This window comes from Vanessa cardui, chromosome 13, assembly GCF_905220365.1.
Source record: "Vanessa cardui chromosome 13, ilVanCard2.1, whole genome shotgun sequence".
NCBI classification, from domain to species: Eukaryota; Metazoa; Arthropoda; class Insecta; order Lepidoptera; family Nymphalidae; genus Vanessa; species Vanessa cardui.
The window spans coordinates 10,738,059-10,754,659 of record NC_061135.1 but is presented as its reverse complement, the minus strand read 5'-3'; positions in this window follow the sequence as shown (position 1 = coordinate 10,754,659).

The window sequence follows — 16,601 nt, the reverse complement described above, 5'->3', positions numbered from 1 at the left end:
TATAATTACCTATTTTGATTGATAGTTTTCTATTTTCTTTACACTTAAATTATATTATGATAAGTGACACACTAAACATAGTAGACTTTTTTGTACTGCGGCACGTGGGTGTTGCCTGTTAAAAGAAACGGTAAGTATATTACGGTTACCAAAAATAATTTATCTTATTAGATAAAGTTTTAAGATTTTAAAAGGTAGCTAATCTGTGGATATATTTTGTATGAAAAGAACTCGAAATTCATCAGACATGTCATCATGTAATGTCAAAAAATGTTATGTTACATTAAAAGCATCAATATAGTGTGTTATCGTAAATCGGTTTACAAAATTTTACGTGTAAGCTTTGGGTTCTAACATAGTAGTACAGATAAAGCGTACCTAATTATTATTTGAGTCGTGTTATAAAGTATCTTTCACAGATCAAGCTCCTTTTTTTTTCATATTATTTATTTTATAACTTCGTGTAATAGTTTATTTAATATACATTGGTGCAAATGACTTATGAAGTTATTATTTTAAGCTTTTTGATATGAAAATTTTCCTCCGTGAATCCAGAATCATCAAATAGGCTTTAATATTATTATTATTTTTTGTTAATTTGTTATTGTTTTTATAGTGAAATGGGTTGTTTATATCGTACTCGAATTAGTGTAAGAACTTAAATACTTTCGATATCATTTTGTATTTCTTATACGTGAAATCATCAAACCAAGGTCTCATGGTATATCTAATTTATATTTCTACATTTTGATTTCAAAGATGAGCCGGTATATTTGCAAGTTTATTACATATTAGATTCTCTGGTTTGCAACGCATTGGTTGTTATGACTGTGTAATGACAATATTTGATGTGTGGGTTGAGATTACAAGTCATCAGACAGTTCATTGGCTTTTCCGTCTTCCTTCCTTCCTGTCTTCATTCTACGATGAAGATTAAAGTATATAGGTTCATTAATTAAAGCAAATTTCATACACATTATTTTAACCTTGTAAATATTGGTTGAATATGTTTTGGAAAAAATTAAATTATATTGTTAAATATAGTTGAGAACCATTTTATATTTACAAAAGGAATACTTGTTACGTTTACAAATTTCCTTAAATTCATGTCTCTTAAAAAGACACACACATACAGTGTGTCAGATATAATAATCATATAAATTATTTTGCATTCAATTCAATAGTAATGATTCGTAACGCGTATGAATGACTCTGTATGACGAAATGACTAAATCGATTACTAGTACATGGAACGAAATAGTGATGTATAAACAAAATATATATTATAGTAGTATGTTGGGGCCATTGAAAGACTTCTTCTTTATTTTGCTAATAGTAATGATTTAATCGCATGACAAATCACAAAATTTGAACAAGCCAGGACTAATATTTTACCTGAGTGTGGATGCCTCATTTAAATTGTTTTTGATGAGCTGGACTAAAAAAAACTCAAAAAACATACTGTTAAATCAGATTCTACTGGCAATGACTCCTTTGATTTGTATTATTCCATAATTAATAAAGAAATTTCAATTGATACTTGAGCAGACTTCCATCAAACAATACCCATATGTAGATGTGACACAAGCATATGAATATCAAATTCAAATTAAATAATTGCCACCTTTCCACGCCGTCAAGATTTATACAGTAACTATTTTTGTTCATATTTGCATATATTTAAATTAAGTTAGCACTTGTATTCAAATGCATGATAAATAAATATCGAAATATTATAATCAAAAAAGTCTTTAAAACATCATTCCTACCTAGCAGGCTTTTATGATATTGATGGTAAAGCTTAAGGTCAAATATAAAGCCAATAGAAATTAAATGAGTTTAAATAGATTTGTTAAATAATTACATATATATAATTGTTGGTATCCTATGTTTGTGTACGTAAATGCTACAGACGTACAAACCCTTACAAGTAAAATACCTATAGGTATAATTAATGTAAAGTAAATATTGTATTGATGTATTCGAGTTACACGGTATTTAGATCAATATAGATGCTTAGTCATATTTGACCATGTGAACATCCTTTAGGTCATCAGGTCGCCTACCAGACCTAGACGGGTCGAGGCTAGTATGACTTGAATTAATTATGTCGAACACGATGCGAGTACTTTAAAATAACACTATTTACAACATACGATTTCATAAAACACTTGTTTTTATTTTTAATTTATCTTTCTACTTGATTTTTTTCACTATAGACGAAATAAAGTATGGTTTGTCCATTAAACAGGACAAGACAGTCTTCCCAACAACTCTATAAGTTGCATATTAGTACTACAAGGTGTCTCAAAAGAAATTTTATATTTATTTAGCTTACTTCGTGAGCGCAACGTATCCGAGGGGCGCGGGGGTTATGTCAATCGGTAGCCTGGCTCTTGGGAATTCAATCGCTATGGAGCGTTTCTCGGGAGCAGACCGCGCGTTGTGCGTGCGAGAGTTTTACAAAAACGGTGATTCGGCGACTGTAGCGCGTAGAAAATTCTGCAGTATTCGAGGTTTTCGCCACTTAAATGATGCGCCAAGCATTCCTCTCATTCGACATTGGGTTAAAAAGTTTGAAGAGACCGGTACAACGCTAGATAAATAAAAATCCGGCGACCTAGGTCATCAAGAACGGTAGAAAACGTGGAGAATGTTAATCAGTCTGTTCGTGACGACCCGAACCTTTCAATTCGGAAGCGCGCAAGTGCTTTAAATGTGCATAGATCATCATTACATCGCATCATGCACAAAAACCTAAAGCACCCCTACAAAATTCAATTGGTGCAAGAATTAAAGCCCGAAGATGCCAGTCAGAGGCTTCATTTCGTAAATCAGATGATTGAGCGATTTTCAACGTTTACCAACATTTTGTTTTCGGATGAAGCTCATTTTCATCTTAATGGCCACGTAAATAAACAGAACTGCCGCTACTGGAGTGCAACGAATCCAAAACGCAAACATCAGAAACCCCTACATTCGCCTAAATTGACCGTATGGGCTGCGATGTCGGCGCGAGGAATTATCGGCCCTTACTTTTTTGAAGACGAAAGGGGGCGTGCAGTTACAATGAATTCAGAGCGTTATGTGGAGATGTTAGACAACTTCGTGGTACCTGAACTGTAAAACTTTCCTGGCTATAACCAAAGAACATGGTTCCAACAGGATGGAGAAACTTCACACACGTCCAATATGTCTCTGCATCGTGTTCGTGAAATTTTCTCAGGCAAATTGATCTCCCGGAGAGGTGACGTAAATTGGCCTCCACGCAGTCCAGATTTAACCCCTATGGACTTTTTCTTATGGAGTTATCTTAAATCTAAAGTTTACGCCAATAAACCGACTTCACTGGCCCATTTGAAAGAAAATATCCGTCACGAAATGGCAGCCATCACTAAATCCACCTGCCGAGCCGTCATAAGTAATTGTACTGTTCGATTAAATGAGTGCCAAGAACGCGAGGGTCTACATTTAGACGATATCATTTTTAAGAAATAAATCCCCAAAAAAGTGTATTTCAATAATTAATAAACATTTTTTCTATATACGGCTTACTTTTTTTTTAATCGATCCACTAAATATAAAATTTCTTTTGAGACACCTTGTATAACTCGATGTGATGTGATCGAGTTTCATCTCTTCAGTGTGTTACGTGGTCAAAGAAACCCCGTATTAAAGTAAGTAGGTTTCATTCTGTTTTCAATAGGCATCATGTAAATATATTTATCACTTTCCTAAAATATATCAAATAGTTGTTACGGCCTCTACCGTATTGATATTAATTTAAATAATGATATTTAACTAACTTGACTTTGTATTATTTTAATGTTGAAAAAGAGTAACTGCTGAGTTTCTTGCCGGTTCTTCTCGGTAGAATCTACTTTCCGAACCGGTGGTAGCTTCACTTAATTTTAAAATGACAATTCAGAAGTGCTGGTAAAAGCCTACTTGAATAAAGTTCATTTTGATTTGATCTGCACGACAGAGAAATCTGTTTTTCTTAGCCGCACCTCATGGAAGACACATACATATGATGCGTATTAGACCTCGCTCCGTATTTAACGTGTCAATAAACAAAAAAGTTACAAAAAGTAAATCAAATGGTCTCAAGTACTCTTAAAAATATTATAATTTTTACATTATCAAAACGTCGTGTCGTGCTCAGATCGGATACTGTAAATCATTTCTAAGTTTTGCAATGACTGTTCGTCGGTTTTAATTAATGAAGCGGCCCGTTAAATCTATTTCTAATTATCTATTAACATTTACTATTAGATTCGTGGTAGAAGATGTGCTATGAATATATACATATTTGAACACATGTTATAAACATTTAAAAGGTTTAAGATCTAATGGATTTATACATATTGGAATATAGCCCAAAAACACTTTTTCTTTTTCATTTATAAACAAACGGGTTTACTTGATGGTAGGGCTTTGTGCAAGCCCACCAGGGTAGGTACCACCCACTCATCACATATTCTACTGCTAAACAACAGTACGCAGTATTGTTGTGTTCCGGTTTGAAGAGTGAGTGAGCCAGTGTAACTACAGGCACAAGGGACATAGCATCTTAGTTCCCAAGGTTGGCGGCGCATTGACGATGTAAGGAATAGTTAATATTTCTTACAGCGTCATTGTCTATGGGTGATGGTGACCACTTACCATCGGGTGTCCCATATGCTCGCCCGCCAACCTATTCCATAAGAAAAAGAAACAGGAACTTTTCTTGACGCTAAATATCCAGCACTTGACCGGCTAATATTACCATATGTTCCAAAATAACCAAAAAAATATATTTATTCTCCATATACATCGAGGTTGGGAAAACAGGCAATTATTTCTGATCTTCTTCGACTCGTCGGCCCTGTGACATTATTCGAAGTCAGCGCATTAGTGGTTTTTTTTAAGATTTATTGAGACATCAGTAATATACTTTAAAGGTAGTCGTGTGCTAGATAGGATTGATGCTAAGGAAAGAGAATGCTTCTATTACCTTAATGCTTCACGCTTGGTACAAAACAGCCATCATAGCTGTAATTTTGTAAGACACTCGGCATAGGTGTTTTGATAGATAACTGATTTTCCAATATGGATATCCTGCTTTGTAACAATTGAAATAAACGCAAGCAGTAGGAAATAAATCTCATCCACCCATCTGAACTCATTGGTATCGTGATTTGTGCGAAGTAAGAAAATTAATGAATCTGAACAACCATAAAGCAAAACATAACAATAAATACATTACCAATGTATTCTGCAAATGTAATTGCATATTGCGAAACTACAATATTTATAAAACTCGTTATTAATTATTATTAATTACTTATAAAATAAAAGTTAATTTATATAGATCTACGATAGGTCTACGACCTAATTGGTGATCATAATCTATGGAAAGTTTTTTTTAAGAATTCAGAGTTAATTCCGGAAATAATCGGGGTTATATGTTGCCAAAATAAGTGCCAAAGTGCATTTACAATTACTCATGCATGGCTATTTTAGTTTTGAGATACACTTAACGTAAAGTCACTAATGATCCTCCTTGAAGCATTAGATTGATGTTAAAGATGCAAAGAGAAAGGATGACAGTGTTAAGGAGATCCGAGGCGATTCGTATGTTTTACGATAGCTGTCGAAAAGTGAGCGGACATGAGCGAAACTGTAATTACTTCGGCCTTGGATCGTTTAGATAAATAATGTATGAAACTTGTATGAGATGACCGAAGATCTTGTGGGAATTATTTTATTGGTCACTGATATTATCATTTTGGTTTGCTTACTTTTGTTTCTTTGCTTCTTCATACTTGTTTTGATAAACAAAATGGCGAAGGTTAGTGGTCATTCCTTATTAAAAAATATGTATGGTATGATAATATCAATCCTCATGCAAAATGTTTTTATGTTTTTATATGTTGCACTTTTGATAAATGTATATGTATAATCTCAGTATCTATAGATTAATAAAATTGTTCAAAACATATTAAAAAGTCCACTCATCTCAACCATGGGTTGAGAATATTTATCAATCATATTAAGATAGAAATCTAAAAGAATGTTAAGTGAATCTCAAACTATTTTTTAGTGATAAGATTGATAATGTGGATGAGCCAATAAGCTCACTGTACTTCATGTACTTTTCCGCGGTATATGGCATTGAAATATATTTGGCTTTGCCATGGTAGGTTGCATTATCATACGCCCTCAATTATATTTACTAACATACAATTAAGTTTTATGTAAGTTTGTTAACATGTTTGGCAATATTTTAATTATATATACACTCAAAACATAAATGGAGGTACATTAATACCATAATTGACTCAACCTCGATTGGCATTTAGATTTAATTTATTAAGAAAAGTTATTTATACTATTGTTATTTACACAAAGGTATAAATAATTAGTCATTTACACCATCACATATATACTTATTCATCGATGAAAATACAAACCACAAGAGAATCGTTAAATAAAATGATTGAGTTGTAACTTGTCAGTTCCAAGGTATTCGAGAAATCTATTTATGGCTATTGATTTTAAATATATAAAATCATCACACTCAAAAAAAATCATATTTCAATTGAAATTTATCGTAATTCGATCCTGCTTACGAGACCAAAACAAAGGAATTGTTTAAAACTTTTTCGTTATAAGCTGCGCATTGACCAAGCTTTCGACTATTACAAATTCTATTGTGTTACTTGTGCATTTGCTAATAGCCTAAAGATATTTCTATTAATCATTATGTTGCTAAAGATTTTGATGATTATAGTAATACTTACTTAAACTCTTACGAGAGCTATAAATATAAAATTGATAGCTTAGCATAAATTTGATGACTATTTTAAACACTTAAAATAATAGACTTGAGCGAGTCTGTTGGAACTGTGTAAAAATTCCACCCATACTTTCTGACATTATGCATACAGTTTTCCGTCTGTCTTCATCCGTAATCAAAATCGTGTTGAATAAATTTTAATGTGATTATAAAACAATTGCTACTTAAGAAAGTTGCTGCATTTAGAAATTACCCTACGTACATAGAAAAAGTATTTTCTATATAATATGGTTATTTTACGAGCTAAAGATTTAATGAAAAAATATTAGAAATTATAGTGGTGATATTAGAAATGACTGTAGTCATTAAACATTGCCGAGAGCTGAGATGACCCAGTGGTTAGAACGCGTGCATCTTCACCGATGATTTCGGGTTCAAACCCAGGCAAGGACCACTATATATATATGTGTGCTTAATTTGTTTTTATAATTCATCTCGTGCTCGGCGGTGAAGGAAAACATCGTGAGGAAACATGCATGTGTCTAATTTCATCGAAATTCTGCCACATGTGCATTCCACCAACCCGCATTGGAACAACGTGGTGGAATATATTCCAAGCCTTCTCCTTAATGGAAGAGGAGGCCTTAGCCCAGCAGTGGGAAATTTCCAGGCTGCTACTTTACTTACTTACATTAAACATTCTATACAATAATTGCAGGTCATTTATAATACAACGCTGTACCGAAACATAGCATAGTATTTTTAGTAAGGTAACAGACATCAACTTATCCTAGTTTAATAGAGTAGTGATTCTTCGAAAAACAAGCGAAAAATTATGAACATGGAAAGTGGACATGAAAACGATTCGGAAGCCGCTTCGACCCGTGTCAAGGTCATATATCTACATATATATATATATATATGTAGATCAGTTACCTATATTACCTGACCTCTCCTCATACGGTATCTTTTCGTATTATTTTTCTTGCTTGATATAAATTGTGAGAACAGTCGTGTCTACAAAAGTTATTTAGTGTAATATATATTTTGAAATATTTTTTTTTGTTTCAATGTTTATCAAGTAATAAAATGAAACCATTAGATCGACGATTAACGTAATAATATTATGCTATTTAATATATGTAAATAAATATTAAAACTCATTACTCGTAACAATACAATTAGCATATTATGAATACTTAGTAGGTTATTAACATCGTCAATATGTTAAAATTTACACTGCTATATAAAATACGGATGTCTGTCAGTTCGCTAACAGAAGTTTAGTTGTAATTAACAGGTCTTAAATTTGATTGAGTTCATTTTATTTTATGTATGCTGTCGACGATTCTTATCTCGCTGGTCTAGTGGCGGAGCCCCGAAGTCCTATATTCAAATCAGAAAAATAAAAATTTTGTTTTTTTATGTGCCAGTTTTTCGAACTCTTGTGCAGCAAATTACCAGTTTGTTGGCAACCGCCGTTGCTGATTTTGTTCGAAAAGTAAGGGAGATAAAAAAAATATTTTAAAAATAATCATGTGAAAAAAAAAATTATCATATTAATTTGATTTGAAATAAAAATAGTTGGTATTGTTATGGTAAATGTTTTTTTTTTTCTTGTATTTTTTATTAATACTAATAGTAGATTGATGTATATTTTACTATAGACAAACTTTTATGTAAACAGTTTGTCCGAGTACACGTAAGAGTTACTAAAGTTCACAGAAGCGATAAATCTTCATTATGTCACCTAATCAAACTGTTAAAACATACATCGCTAAATCGATTATAGAGAATACTTTTCTCGTAGTCAAAACGTCTTAAGCGCTGGGTTATTATAGAACTTACGCTCTTCGCTCAACGTAGTAAAACTATAGTTATATGTTCCTGTAGATATGACGGTTTGGATTGCATCGTCATTAAACAAATTTTATTTCTTTTGCCCTGACAATAATATCAGCTAGTTAATTAATAACTACAGCAAGAAGACGTTTTTCGGACTTCATTTGTCTAAATTTTAAAACAATACGCACCCTCACTCAAATTATCAAAACCATTCTAGGATCAGGTGAACAATCTGCACTTTAGTATTAGTTTCAATTTTAGTCAAATACAATGACTGTTCGGAACGTCATTTTTAAAGCGTAATACATACACCTTAATGTATCGATCACACTCACAATTTTAATATGTATTAAAGTAAAACATTTTAATATAAAATAAATCCTAAAATTGCCTATTTTAAGAGATCGGATACTTAATTGGCGTTTCAGCGAGCAACAACTTCACTGCGTAGTTTTCTTATCACCCTAGTCGTACTTTGTTCTGTGTGTAAAACGGAACATAAGTAGTATCCTCGTGATGAAAAAAAAAATTACACTGAACTGAACATTTTTACGTAGTACTTTAAATCCTTTACACTAAGTTACCTACTTTCTACCTATCATTCTTGAGTAAGCCTACACGGTGAAAAAATTAGAAATTAAGTCTAAATCTTAGGCGCCATCAAATCTTTGTTATGCAAACGATATTTGCATACAATTTTTTATAACAAGCGTGACTTGCTCGTTAATTTAATGGAATTTTATGAAAATATAACCAGTTATTGTTATGTTGAGTTTACGTAACATTTCGTTTTATAAGCGCTAAAAATTAAACAAAAACTATCAAATCCGTAGTTAACTTCTTAGAACATTATTTTTGAATGTCCAGCAGCATCGTTTATCCAGTTTCTAGAATACAGATCCCGAGACTCTTCAATCAAAACCAATGGTTGAGCCAACAACTATTATGTCCAAAAATCCTCAGTCTGCTACTGAGAATTTTTGGGATTAAGAAATTTACAGTACTCATGCACCTAGAGTATGACGTAGACGCCTCGAATCTGCGACACAATTACGATCTGTACTGTCCTTTTAGCTTACAACATGCACCTGAGCCATATTTATAGTCAATATAATCTCCTGAACACTTTAGGTCATTTACATTAGGTTTAAAAGTAGAATATTCATTTTTTATTTAGTCTAAATGGGTTCGACTGTGTCAAAAAAAAATGCGTTCGCGTCTTAAGTTATTCAAGATCAAAGCTTCCCAAAATTAGTGTTTTTTTTTTGTATACGCTTTAAATGCCACAAATTATATTTGCATTTATAATAAAATTTGTAGAACATAAAATTTTCTACAATTTGTATTCAAAACAATATTTTATACTACTAATAGTTTGAGAAAGAGTGGGTGCCGCTCAGTAATACATGACATAATGCAAGGTCATCCGTGAATCCAATATATAACGCATAATTATGCGGGGAATTTAAATTATTCATTATACATAAATACTACTTTTATCATGGAAAATGCCAAAACAAGAAGTTATACAATTTTTTCAAGAAGTATACACCAGTTATTTTGGCGACCAGGCGCCGCCTATTACGGGATCTACGATGTAAGGTACCTTGTGCCTGTCATTACATTTTTTTAAACACGTTTCTAAATATAACTAAAGCATTTAAATAAAACTACTTATAACGGATTTGAATCGCGTATATTAATTATTTTTTAAACATCCCGACGTTTCGAGCACTTTGCAGTGTTCGTGGTCACAGGTAGACTAAGATGACATTTGTCTATTTGAAGAACAAAGGAATTATTATTAACAACTACCGCCAACGATTTCTCAATTGATATCTTGCGGTAATTGTTAATAATATTTCCTTTGTTCTTAATAATCGTGAAAATTTAAGATCACTAAAGCACTTGGTAAGTTTTCATAAATACCACCACCTAATTATTACAGTTAATATTATTAATATTAGGTAGGAGATATATTTAAAAATAGTAACTTAATTTTATACATAATTTTATAAAAAAAATCTGTAGCGCCTTAATAACATTCTACAGCCTCGAGAAATATTCGAACATCTTCAAAACTACATGCTTAAGAAATTACGTAAAAGCTTATCTCGCCATACTTATGAATATTTATAATAGTTATTATTGTTGGTTTTAATTAATTCAAACTGTTGTTTAAAATGTGCATTTTACCATATAAAAGAAATAAAAATATTATATTAAATTAACGATATTTATGGCGCAATCATAGTGTATAAATTCAAAAAGAATGCAATCCAAAACAAAAATTCCTATTTTTATATAAAGTCAAGATAAATAATATTAAAGACGGTTTGATGAGACGAGAGTTGGGCGAATAATTATAATTATTAAGGTTTACTGTCGATTAATTTTAGTAGAAAATTTAGCACTTTTTGGTCATGTTGAACAGTCCTTTATTGAGACCGTTATACTCTAAAGGGAATGAGAGTGATACAACATCTGTTCCAAAAGCCTTTTACATTATAATCTGTATGTTTTTATATTAGGGTTAGCGTTCGGGCTATTGGCCCACCAAACATTTCGATAACCGTGGTCACTAACGCCCATATACATTGGAGCTGCAAGAGGTAATAAACATGCAATGTGTCAAAAATATTAAGATGTGATGGGTGTGTGTGATCTTATAGCACTTGTTCCTGAAATTACACTCACAACACAAAACCGGAACACAACAATACTAAGTATTGATAGTAGACTATCTGATGAGTGTTATATCTATACCGACGGACTTGCACAAGTGTACGAGTATGTATGTGTAAGTGTAGTGTAGCATGTAGCAGTAGCATGCAATTAAATCGAGAGTTTTATTCTCAATTTATAGTGGATCCAGTGCTGAATTTGGCCAGAGGACATAATTCACTGAAAACAATTTTTAGATGACACAAGTTGCTTTGCATACAAGATCCATCTAGAAAATTGATTAAGACGCAAATCTATCTATCGGCCTTGTAAACCCCCCTGGCAAAAGAACCCAAATCCACGAGCAAAACCATTTACAGAAGGATAGCCATAAAGTATTGCCTAATCCTATTCTTAGAGATTACACACTGCGCAGAAATAGATTGGATAAGCGCACATTGAATAAAATTAAAAAGCACACGTTACCGTCGTGTGTTGAATATTTTTTTCTAACAAACGTCCGGCCATGGTCATACGAAGGTCAGTTTTGTAACGGTCTAGTAGCAGAAACATTCGCATTCAATAAACGATCTTGGTCATAACTGTTAAAATTCACTTAAATATTCTGTCATCGTAACTGCTATTTAGCAAGATTATCGGGAGTCCGTCTTTAATGCCGTGGAGGTAAACGTTAAAAAGCTTTTAAGTGAAGTCGCAGTTATATGACAAAAAAGTATTTATAGAAAAAATAAACATATAACATTATTGCACGACTACAGAAAAACAAAAAGGACAGTTAGTTAGTTAGTCAGCTACTCATTCATATTTATTATCATTACGTCGTCGCTTTTACCGAGTCGACCGCCTTAGGGCGAATTCTACTAACAGATAACGGTTATGATATACGTCTCTGATGCTATTAAGATCCAACTTCAACTGAACCGCAGCTGGATCATAGTCTTGGAAAAATTGGAATGTTGAATGGCAAAGGTAACGTTTTGATTTGATTGCGATAAGTGACAATTTGTTAGTAGAATTGACGCCCTCTTTTTAACTGGAAAAATGCATTACTTGTTTTCCCCACTTGAAGTGTAAAGTATGTGGAACTCGCTGGACGACCCTAGTTCACCGGAATACCCATTAAAAAATCAGCGGTAACATCTCCGTCGTTTTAGTGGACGACATAGGATCGCTTTCGTACGTTACTGTGACGCCCTGAAATATTGGAATTGAATTAGAATTTGATGCCCTGTTATTCTCAAGTCTAAGGTATTTTTAAACAAACCAGTAATAGATATTTTACGGTCAAGAAACAAGTGTAATATATCTATGGTTAAAATAATGAATGTGAGTGATTTACTGTCAAACTCCAAAACTTTATGTCTGTCTATCTTTCGGTCGGCTACTATTTTAAGGTCAAACCGAACGAACAGATTTGATGAAATTTGCTATGAGGCAAGTATGATCCCTAAGAGGATCTAGACTCTTATGCCTAATACTAGACGATCATCCTCCAAAACGCGTGCGTAGCCGCGGTTACAACTAGTATCCTATAAATAAGTATATTAATACAAATTGCCCAATACCAGTAGATGTGGTTAGCAATACCAATAAAAAATCATGTTTATTCCATGAATTATTTGAATGAGTAATAAACCATTAATTATTTAATATTTTTACATTCTTTGGCGTAAGCGTAACAATATGCAAAATAATATCGCTGGAAGAAATGCTAAACTTGCGCATAATGTCGATAGACACAATGTATCTGACAAGCAAATATAAGAGTTACTTGAACTCGGGTTCAACAACACTACGACCGGTTTCATTTTCAGATAGTTGTCAACTTGTATTACAATTTTCGAAACTTCAATGTCAAGTCAATGGCTACTATTACGTTATAATAGATCACGGTGAATTAATTTAGTTTTAAAAAAAATATGTAAGCAAACTGCAACACTTTATCAATAATTGTTCAGAGTGAACCCAATCAAAATTAATAAATGAATAAATAAAAATATTTTTCCTGATTAATTAAATGCCTATAAGGCTTATCTAACAAAGGAGATTGTTTAGGATGAATATACATTAAGTCCAAAAGACTCACAAGTCCTCAATATTGGCGCAGCTTTTAACTTAACTGGATGCCTTATAATACTACATATACCTTCCGCTTAGCATTTCCTCTTCAAAAAGCGCTCTAGGTTCATACAGTTCTCCATTAGAAAAAAAAATATTACCCTATATTAGATTGAAACGCTCCAGGTACATTTTAATGTTTTAAATTGTATATATAATAATTTAAATTGTAAGCCATTTTAAATGTAGATCTTTTGAATTATACACTACATTTATTAACATAAGAATTAACAACATTAAATACTTAAATATATACAAATATGAACTAAAACTAGTTACTGTATAAATCTTGACCGCGTGGAATGGTAGCAAGAATGCTGAATGCTAGCAGCATTTCCCCGTTGAATCGCAATTCCGATCCTATGGGCAAAAACGAACCAGCCCTCATGTCACCAGTGGAGGCAATGAGGCTAGGTGTTATACTTTTGATGAAGCTTTTGCACCACTACTCCAAGGGCCAAGCGTTTCGACAGAAAATGGAACAAAAAAGTAATTAGATATAATAAATAATCTTTTGAATTGTATAAAATGAGCTTCTCAATGTAGCTAAGTATATGTTTTATTTAGGATCCAATTCCAATTCGGCCTTTAAAGTATAGTCATACCTAAAAAAATGGAGGTTTCTGGTAGTCTTTTCAGTGCAACCGTTACAATTTTTTCATGAGTTTGACGGTTTTAGGATTCTCTGTATTCATGACTTTTATAGTGTAATGAGCACGAGGAGAAAAGATAAACAAACCTTAATTTTCATATTCCATTTGATTTGCTTGAATATCTCTAATATAGTGTCCACTTCCAGTAATGCACTTTAATTTAAGTCTCAATATTGCTATAACAAATTAGCCGATGGCGCATTCTTTTCACAAATCCATTAAAGCCAACCTGGTTTTTTAGCTTTCCTCCTTATGATAAATAGTCATTGTCTATATGTCTAAGCTGAGAAATAAAAATACTTAAAACGCTTGTTCTAGACATTTTGAAAGCACATACACTTTCTATTTTCTCACTTTCATTATCTGATGGAACGGCAATCCGACACAATCTAAGAAAGATCATCTGCTATTTCAGTTTGCCATGCTTTCTTATGGCATTGGAATATAACCGCCAGCAGGCACTGGCAAAGTTTTATCTATTATATCTCCGGGCTAATACACACAAAATATTGCTAGAAATATTCTTATAATAATAACTACCTGATCCAAATTCCAACAAGCTAGGATACTAGAAAAAGGAAATGGCTTGGTGACAAAAGAATGCTGGTATATCAATAGAAATAGAGGTCTGGTGGTACTTGACCCTTATTTAATATACCACTTGAGACCGGCTCAGTTGTACAATGAAATATTTAAGTAATTTTGCTAAGTGAAATTACGTCACCAAAAAATTTCATTCTATACTTTTGACTTTGTTTTCGTTCTAATACTTCAAATGATTTTAGAAGATAGTTTTTTTTCAAAAAGTAATAAAAATTTGTTACCGTTTTCAAACAAGAATTGAGGAAAAATTTAAAAAGAGTGAAGTACATTAATACATTTAAAAAATAGTCACCAATTCATAATTCTTGGCCCTTAGGGACGCATTGGGATGTTCTACGTGCCTAAAAAAACAACGCCACACAAATTTCACAAAATGAAGTATTGCTGTTTGGCGGTAGAATCTGTGATGAAGTGGTGCTTCCCACCTAAGTAGGTACCACCACGTCTGAACGTGCTACACAAATCCCTAACACTGTGTTAACCAACAAGAACAGACAAGAACGTCAGCAGCAACCTCCTAATATCAGCGGACACTGCTGTTGCAATTTATACTACAAGGAATCCTTATTTAAGTACTTATTCTTTTTTATAACTTATACAAAGAATAACTAACAATTACAAAGCACGCTAATGTTTTAAAAAACTTTTATTGTATTCACGTACAAAGTTAATAGCTCCGAGCCTTTTACTTTTTTGATAAAGTTGATGAAAAGTATCGTTTCTAAGTAACGGTAATGGAGACCACCACGATATTCTGGAAAAATATTCAATTGCCTTGCAATCTTTAAAAACCGCTCAAATCATATTTCACAAACACGAGACGTGTGAAATCTTCATATATGGTCTAAGATGAAAACGGAAGCGACTAAATTGTAAGCAAGATATTTATTGTAGAAAATTTGAATTTAGAACAAAATACTTTATCAAGTATTTAAACACTAAAAAAAATGTTCGATAACCAAACCTACTCCTTTTTATACGAATTACCTATACGTAGAAAAAAAATAACAATATAAGTTTACTTTTTAATACATAACACACATGAAGCAAATAATTCAAATGGAAATTTGAAATAGCCTATTATTTGGACCTAACTAACTTACTGACGGGTGATGTAATGTCAAAAATGATGTGAGCTCAATTTTTTTTGCATCGACCTTAAGAAGCAATCGAGATAAATGTCTATGGAATTAATTTCTGAACGACCACTCGTTGTTTGAGGTTATAACGAACTTTATGTAATATTCTATCATAGAGAACCACATGCAATTATTAAGCCGTGTCCGTGAGAAATGTCAAAGGTTTATTCACGTTTATTAACACGTAATGTCATAAAGATTGTCTGCTTCGAGCCGTACCGACTTTCGTTTGGAGGAAGACGCCCAAGGCGAGCAATTGAAAGAACTACCAATTTTTGAGTTAGAAAGTACATATAATAAGTATGTTGTTCTCTTTACTATTATTAAAGCCGAGCGCATTAATATTTTAAAAGTGATGTGTTTTGACGTGAAATATGAAATACTGTCAGTGTTTAAAAATTTTTTAAGTAAGCAGATTACAAAAAATATAAAGGCTTGATTAAAAAACTGTACCTCCATTTTTGTAATCCAAACAAATATGTTTAATAATGGCTCATAAACACCATACGATATACAAACATGTTTGGTTAAATAAACTAATTTTAGTGTTGGTGCAAGTTATGGTTCGCAATACCATTTGTCTTTATTTATACTTTATAATTTATTCTTTCCGCGTGAAGAACATACATATGATTATTACAAATGTATTATTCATGAAAGCAATAAGTTGACAAGCTGTTTATCATTTCTTCTGCAGTCAATAACGGGACTGTACTTCGCATCGCATTCGCATCTTTACTAGATCAATTAAAATAAGGATAAAAAAGAAGAGAAAAT